Source organism: Denticeps clupeoides, chromosome 11 (assembly GCF_900700375.1).
Source record: "Denticeps clupeoides chromosome 11, fDenClu1.1, whole genome shotgun sequence".
In the NCBI taxonomy this organism is placed as follows: Eukaryota; Metazoa; Chordata; class Actinopteri; order Clupeiformes; family Denticipitidae; genus Denticeps; species Denticeps clupeoides.
The window spans coordinates 20,803,070-20,810,288 of NC_041717.1; the positions used below are offsets into that span (position 1 = coordinate 20,803,070).

Consider the following 7,219-nt stretch of genomic DNA (forward strand, 5'->3'; position numbering starts at 1 on the left):
GTGGTGGGGACGCTGTTACTGGTGGTGGGGACGCTGTAGCTGGTGGTGGGGACGCTGTTACTGGTGGTGGAGATGCTGTTACTGGTGGTGGGGACGCTGTAGCTGGTGGTGGGGACACTGTTACTGCTGGTGGGGACGCTGTAGCTGGTGGTGGGGATGCTGTTACTGGTGGTGGGGACGCTGTAGCTGGTGGTGGGGACGCTGTACTGGCTGGTTGTGGAGACACTGTTACTGCTGGTGGGCACGCTGTAGCTGGTGGTGGGGATGCTGTAGCTGGTGGTGGGACGCTGTTACTGCTGGTGGGCACGCTGTAGCTGGGGTGGGGATGCTGTAGCTGGTGGTGGGGACGCTGTAGCTGGAACTACTGCTGGTGGCTTCAGTAATGACAAGTTCTGGTGCTGGAGAGATGCAGTCAGTTATAAAAAAATAATTTATGCTGGTAAAAAACATAATAATTATAGACAAACTACAGGATGAATTTACATCTCAATACCTAGAGCAGCACAGTTATCCACAAAATCAGGGCAGCAGTCGCCTCTGGACAGACACCCCTCATCACATAAGCAGTTGTCGAAATAACAGTAAAGATTTGTTCCTGGGCAGCATAGACCATAACACGAACCTGAAACACAAGCAAGCAAATAAATACATGAAATGTGTTAATATTCGTATGCAGTTGAATGTAACAATGTAATAATTTCCCAGCCATTCTAGATTGTGTAGCTCTGTGTCTCTAGTCATACAAGCAGTGATCTTCCTGGTGATGCTTTCTGCCTCTTTAAGGGTTTCTGCTGCCTTTGCCTTGGTCTCTTTGTAAAGGGGGTATCTGGGCACTGGGTAAGGGCATCATGTGAGGAAAATGTGGGCCTTGTTTATCACACGATTAAATTTGCTGTGAGGACAGTTATTTAATATCTGCACTTTCCTTTAATAAGTGTGGTGGAGGATTTGAACCAGCAACCCTCTGATTACGGGGCCACTTCCTTAACCGCTAGACCATCTGCACGTCTGCAAGCTTTCACTCTTATTGTGTGACGGACTTTTGTTGAACGCTGGTTATGTATACTGTGCTGAAGCAGTGAACTTCAAAATGTTACAATATTGTGAAAATATTTTATTTGTGTTTGTCTTTTCTTGAAAAAAACCTCAACTATTTATTGATTCTGTATGAACATTCTATTGACAAGCTTTTTAATCCTTATATGGTTTATTTTGTACAAACTCCACATTTTTTAATATAAAGATAGGATGGAGAAGCGACATCTTAATGAACAAAGATTGTTTTCATAATTTTTTCATGTTAGTGCCATAGCTCTGGAAAATCAGATTAAAGATATGTTATTGTATGTCAAGTTTATTTCTAGATATATCTGTAATTGCCTTTTGTTGCCAAAATGTGAATTTTGAAATAATTATTGACATTTACCATTAAACTTCATATTGCACCAAAATGATTCAAATGTTGCATCCAAAGAAAGCATAGTACTAAAATAAAAGCTAAAATAAATAGGCCATTATTTGAAGATTCTGATTGTATATACATGGAACGTGAGAGGAAAAGAGAACTTAAATTGGACATGATCCACTTATAAAACTGAACATGTTACGGGGGACAGTGCAGGGAAGGACACAAGAGCACGACTGTCGCGGCTGGTGCAGTTGGGGACACAGCCGTCATCAACCAGCTTGACAGCAGGGCTCAACCATCGACAGATGTGGCTGATTAGGCGTCCATGGGTGGAGCCCTGTTATAAGGACCTGTTATAAAGCAAATGAAAGACCAACACAGCGATACATGTGTACAACCTAAAACAGCAGACAACATTCAGGACAATCAGGCAGACACAAGACATGGGAGACACAAGAAACCTGGTCCGGAGTACCGGAAAAGTCTTTATTGTGGCACGTCCGCAAACTTACAGGAAGCGCAGAGGCGGGACATAATGCAAATAAAGATTTATTAACAAACTCAAATCAACACAGCGCGAGGGGCGAAAACAGAGAAAATAAAGATGAGAACGAAAACTAGCCTGCAGGCGTGTGGTGATTGACATAACTCAAAACAACTCCAAACGGAACAGTTGCAAGGTCCGCAAAGAAGGGGCACAGGTGATGTCTCCAGCGGCAGCCAATCCTGACATATTGCAACAACGTCACAATTTCGTCCTGGTCAAATGCATGTAAGTATAATTACTTACCTGTGAACGCTTTTGCTGTGTGTAAGAGAGCCGTGGTGATGAGGACAGTCCAGAACATCGTCTCCATCATGGTGATGATCCCGTATCTGTAAGGAAGTAAACTCTTCAGTCAACATTTATACGTAGTACTACTTTCTAGCAAAGACACACCTGAACAAGCCACGCCTCCTGTTTAGGCAATGATGCAGTAGTTTGTTTTTTTCTGGAATTTAGGTTAGAATGGTTGGCATCCTTATTAAAAAAAAGAAAAAAAGAAAAACAATCTGTCAGTCATGTTCAGAAATGTAATCATACAGGTTTCATTATGGTGGTAGAAGCCTAGTGGGTAGCACACTTGCCTATGAACCAGAAGACCCAGGTTCAAATCCCGCTTACTACCAATCTGTCCCTGAGCAAGACACTTAACCCTAAAATTGCTCCAGGGGGACTGTCCCTGTAACAACTGAAGTCACTCTGGATAAGGGCATCTGATAAATGCCTTAAATTATGCAAAATTAAATTATGCAAATAAAATATTTAAAATTTCAACTTTATTATTACATGTATGAGGATTCTGCATTATAACGTCTTACATTTTTGCCAACTTCTTTTACAGGCTCCGATTTAAAGAAGAAAATGTGATCAATAATGTGAATGTGAAAGTATGGTGCCAGCATGCAGAGCCAGCAAAACAAGGCCATCAATTTTTGTGACTTGTCTCTGAAGAATGTGTGACCTTACTCTACCAGGTGCAGGCGAAATCACTTGACTATAATATATATATTAGTGGTGGGCATAGATTCATTTTTTTAATCTAGATTAATCTCACTGTAATCTTGGAATTAATCTAGATTAATGCACTCAAACATAGTAGTTTGAGGACGACTCTTCCCCTGCACTACATCAGTACTTGGCCCGGCATCCTCCGCATTAGCTAATGGATGCTTTGCGTTTAGGTGGTACTTGAGACTGGAAGAACTCCTGCAGTAAACAAATTCTGCTTTGCATAAGGTGCAAACAACCTTAGTCTTGTCAAAGTTTCCATTGGGAAGCTTCTTAAAAATTAATTTTCCCTGAAGCAAACCTGGCGGCTTCATAGCTGCATCCATGTTACCACGTCACGTTTGATGTGGTAATTTCACAGTTTGAAGAGTCGTTCTCGCCCCCTACAGTGCAATTCGGCTAGGTATACATCTGCGCTAAAATATCAAGGTGAAAGTCATCATAGCTTGCGTAGTATAGGTTGTAGGTTTGCATACAGATTGTGCATGTAGGAAAACAGTGTTCATTGTACATTAAAACCAAACCAGAAAAACAAATGACAACAATGATCAGATACTGTAATGCAAAAAACATGTAAATATAGTGGGAGGCTTAAAATGATATCAGGGAATTCATAACTCTGCGAATTTGCATCGGCTTATTAAGTCTAATCAACAACAGTGGCCGGAAAAATAAATACAAATAAAAAGTCCCGCTTGTTGCTATGTGATTGGAGAATTACACCTTTATTAGGGAATTCATAACTTTGCGAATTTGCACCAACTATCCAAGCTCAATCAACAACAGTGGCCGGAAAAATAAATACAAATAAAAAATACCGCTTGTTGCCATGTGATTAGAGAATTACACCTTTATCACTAAAAGTTATTATTTGAGATTATGGCATTGTTGAGGTGTTCAGAGAGATAAACAGTTTCTGTCATGGCCAACACGCCTCCAGCCCGCTAGAGGGCGCCTCACCAGCCTGGGAGACGACGACCCGGAAGAGGAAAATTGAAGCGGGCGGTGGCAAGTATAAAAGTGAGGTAACCCCAAGGAGACAGGCCTGCTCTTTGTATGAGTTTACTCGCCAGAGACGCTAGCTCTCTCACCCATGACCTAAGATAATTGTGATCCCTGAAATAAGACCTTCGCCTGCCCACGACTTTGAGAATTGCCTGATCCCCTGGAAACCACAAAAAGAACCCCGACCGGAACTTCCTGGCTACAACCTCTGCCTGCCCCTGACCTTGAACCTACCTGGCCCATCGGTTAAGACGGGATTCCAAGCTCTCCTACCTTCCTGCCGCCCAAGACCTACTCCCGTCCAGTCCAAGATCCCGGACCATCCTGAAACCCGCCGTCTCCTCTGCCCCGGTCCTTCCCAAAGATCCCAAACTGACTCCCCGTTGCGTGGCAGCGCGTCCATTGCTTCCTCACTCCTCGCCGACCAGGCGCCCCCGGTCCTCCTGCCCTCGCCCAGTGTCCTCTACCGGTACGACGGCTTATCCCCACATCCAAAGTATGTCTGCAAGTACGTCATCGAATTCCCCCTGTGACAGTTTCACATGAATATAAATTCTGATCCTAAACATGTTGATTATACTGAACATGAATTTAAAATGTAAACAATTAATTTTAACAGTGCAATTTCCAATCCCAGATCAGTTATTATCAAATTGTTCACCGTGGGACATGGTTTATGATGTTCAATGTAATACCGGTAATCTAAAATGTCACAAATCCTGGTTATTACTGGTTACAGTTTGGTTTGTGGGTTCATCTATTGTGCCAGCCATATCTACATGCCACATTGTAAGTGATACAGTAATTATTCTATGTTCATTTTATACCTTGTCGGAGTGGATCCGGATTTAGAAATGCCTCGGTTTCTACGGTCCCGGGCTTTTTAGGATATGTAGATCTTTTTATTTAAATTAAAACAAATAGATTCTATTCCTCCCTATGCAGTAAAATTCAGATAAAAGAGACTTACGGTCACAGATCCACATCCGAGCAAAGGTATCACGTCAGGCTCACCATTTGTAAAAAAAGACCATGTGGTGAGGGAGAAGAGAATAGAGTGTGTAGAAAAACTCTTTCTCCCTCCACACAAAGCACTGTATTCAACCACTCCAATTTGATGTTACCTGGCAGAAAGAGGCATGGCACAGTAGAGGTTAAAAATGAACAGTTTCTAATTTATTAACACCGGTAACTAATTATTGTAGTTACATGTGAATATCGAATGTAAAAAGGTACCAAGATTACAGAGAAAATAAAAATGAGAAGAAAGAGTAAAGAGGGAGAAGAGAAAGAGAGGGGGAGAGAAAGGCTCAGAAGCCTTCCGGCTTCCGATGGAAAACCCCCTGAGCAAGAAAGAGCCCCTTTTTCCACATGTGAGCAGACCTTTATACCCCTGGCCTACAGGAAGTTGTCACTGGCCTACAGGAAGTTGTCACTGACCAATCAGAACCTGTTGTTTCTGATGTCACGCCCCCGGTGCCTCCCATTTGGTGAAGACAAAGAGGGTGGGCGGTCCTGACGGCTGATACTTCACACGTTGCCGTCAGACAAAAGGCATGTAAAACAGGGGTGCCGAATCTTCACCCACAACCGTCGACACAGGAATGTCACACCTCCCCCTGCAGACATCTGTTATGCAAGGCAAAAGTAGGCTCCAGTGATGTCCATTCTTACACCACTTACTACCATTGTGTCCCTGAGCAAGACACTTAACCCTGAGTGTCTCCAGGGAGACTGTCCCTGTAACTAATGATTGTAAGTTGCTCTGGATAAGGGCGTCTGATAAATGCTGTAAATGTAAATGTAAATGGCACAGTCCTAATACCGAGCCTACAGAATCCTCAGTATCCTATTAACGAGCATATAAACAAAGTCTAGATCCTACTATTCCAGAGGACTTAGCACTCACCTTGGTAGAAATTCTTTCAAAATGTTATTATGTTCACATAACAAGTGTATCCAGAGACAGTTATAGGCAAGTTTTAAAAATCAATAGAAAAAAATTATTTTCTTTCCTCTTTTTTTATCTGGTCCTAGTTACTGTCTCCCAACATGGCTGCCCATGTGTTTATTAGTGGAAGAAGAAATTCCCTAACAGAATAATAAAGGACAGGTCTTGTCATCCCTGTATGCATGTCCTACATGAGAGACGTGCGTAGTCTCCTGCCTCCAGACCTTCTGTTTATTGTGATTCAATTGCATCAGCATCCTACATGCTCTGTGCAGCCCACTTTCTAACAGTGTGACAATAATGTATTTATATTATACCCAGAAATGTTCATGTGTTGATTTCTTCAAAAAATTAATTATTTGTGGATGCATATTGCAACAGATTAAGAGGAGAAAAAAGAACCTGGCATAGTGTAATAATGGAATACGTTTATTTTATAAATTTCACCACAAGATGTCAGTAAAGTAAGGTAAGAATGGTCACATTACATTTACATTTACGGCATTTGGCAGACGCCCTTATCCAGAGCGACTGCTTGTAACGTCACGTAACTCGAAATAAATGATTCAATTTAAAATAAAATCTTGACCGTAAACTGGTGGAAATTACAAGGCCACAGGGAATTTCCAATGATTCACGATTGTTTTATTTATGCAAAAATGGCATAATGAAGTTCTAAAGTCAGGTATTCCAAATTCCAGAAATTAAGATGTTTTGTTTCCACTAGAGGGCGGAAGCTGCTGGTGCACCAAGGTGACGCCTACCCAGATACTGCTGTCTGAAAACCAAGCTGCTGGGTTCATCCGTTTGTTGCTGTAAAACACTTAACTACAGAGGCAGGAAAAACGTTTTATAGCTCAAATTCACAATTTAAAGAATCAGCTTTATATTACAGATGATTTTTTTCCAGCACATTTTGATCCTTGCTGTTTTCTGGATCCCAATGTAAGTGCAAACGAAAATTGAAAATAAATTTGTTGTACTTGCTCCTTTTAACTGTAATAAACATACTCATATATAAATGTATTGAAGCCAATGGGCTCCATGATGGGCCTAGAAGAGATGTTGACACAGCGGTGTTTTTTAGGCAGAATTTTAAGAACCAGGTACCGGCACATGAGGTCAGCAGCAGGGCAACAGGGGAGGCATTCACCCAAAATAATAACACGGCCCCTGCCCTAATTCCCAGGCGACAGCCCACTAATTCCCCCAACACTCACCCTAACAGTGGGTAGACTCTTGCCTCACTAACCCCAGAGGCAGCCCTTTACGCAAATTAGGCCAGCCCTATTGGCTGCCAATA

The 7,219-nt window shown here is 42.1% G+C and overlaps 1 long non-coding RNA gene across 1 annotated transcript; it reads right to left on the minus strand.

Moving 5' to 3' along the window:
- Positions 1 to 318: 318 nt before the first annotated feature.
- Positions 319 to 2,330, minus strand: LOC114799950 (uncharacterized). Its single transcript, XR_003751298.1, has 3 exons — positions 2,199 to 2,330; positions 494 to 622; positions 319 to 398 (listed from the first exon to the last, which is right to left on the minus strand). It is a non-coding gene; the product is annotated as an uncharacterized LOC114799950 (long non-coding RNA).
- Positions 2,331 to 7,219: the final 4,889 nt, after the last annotated feature.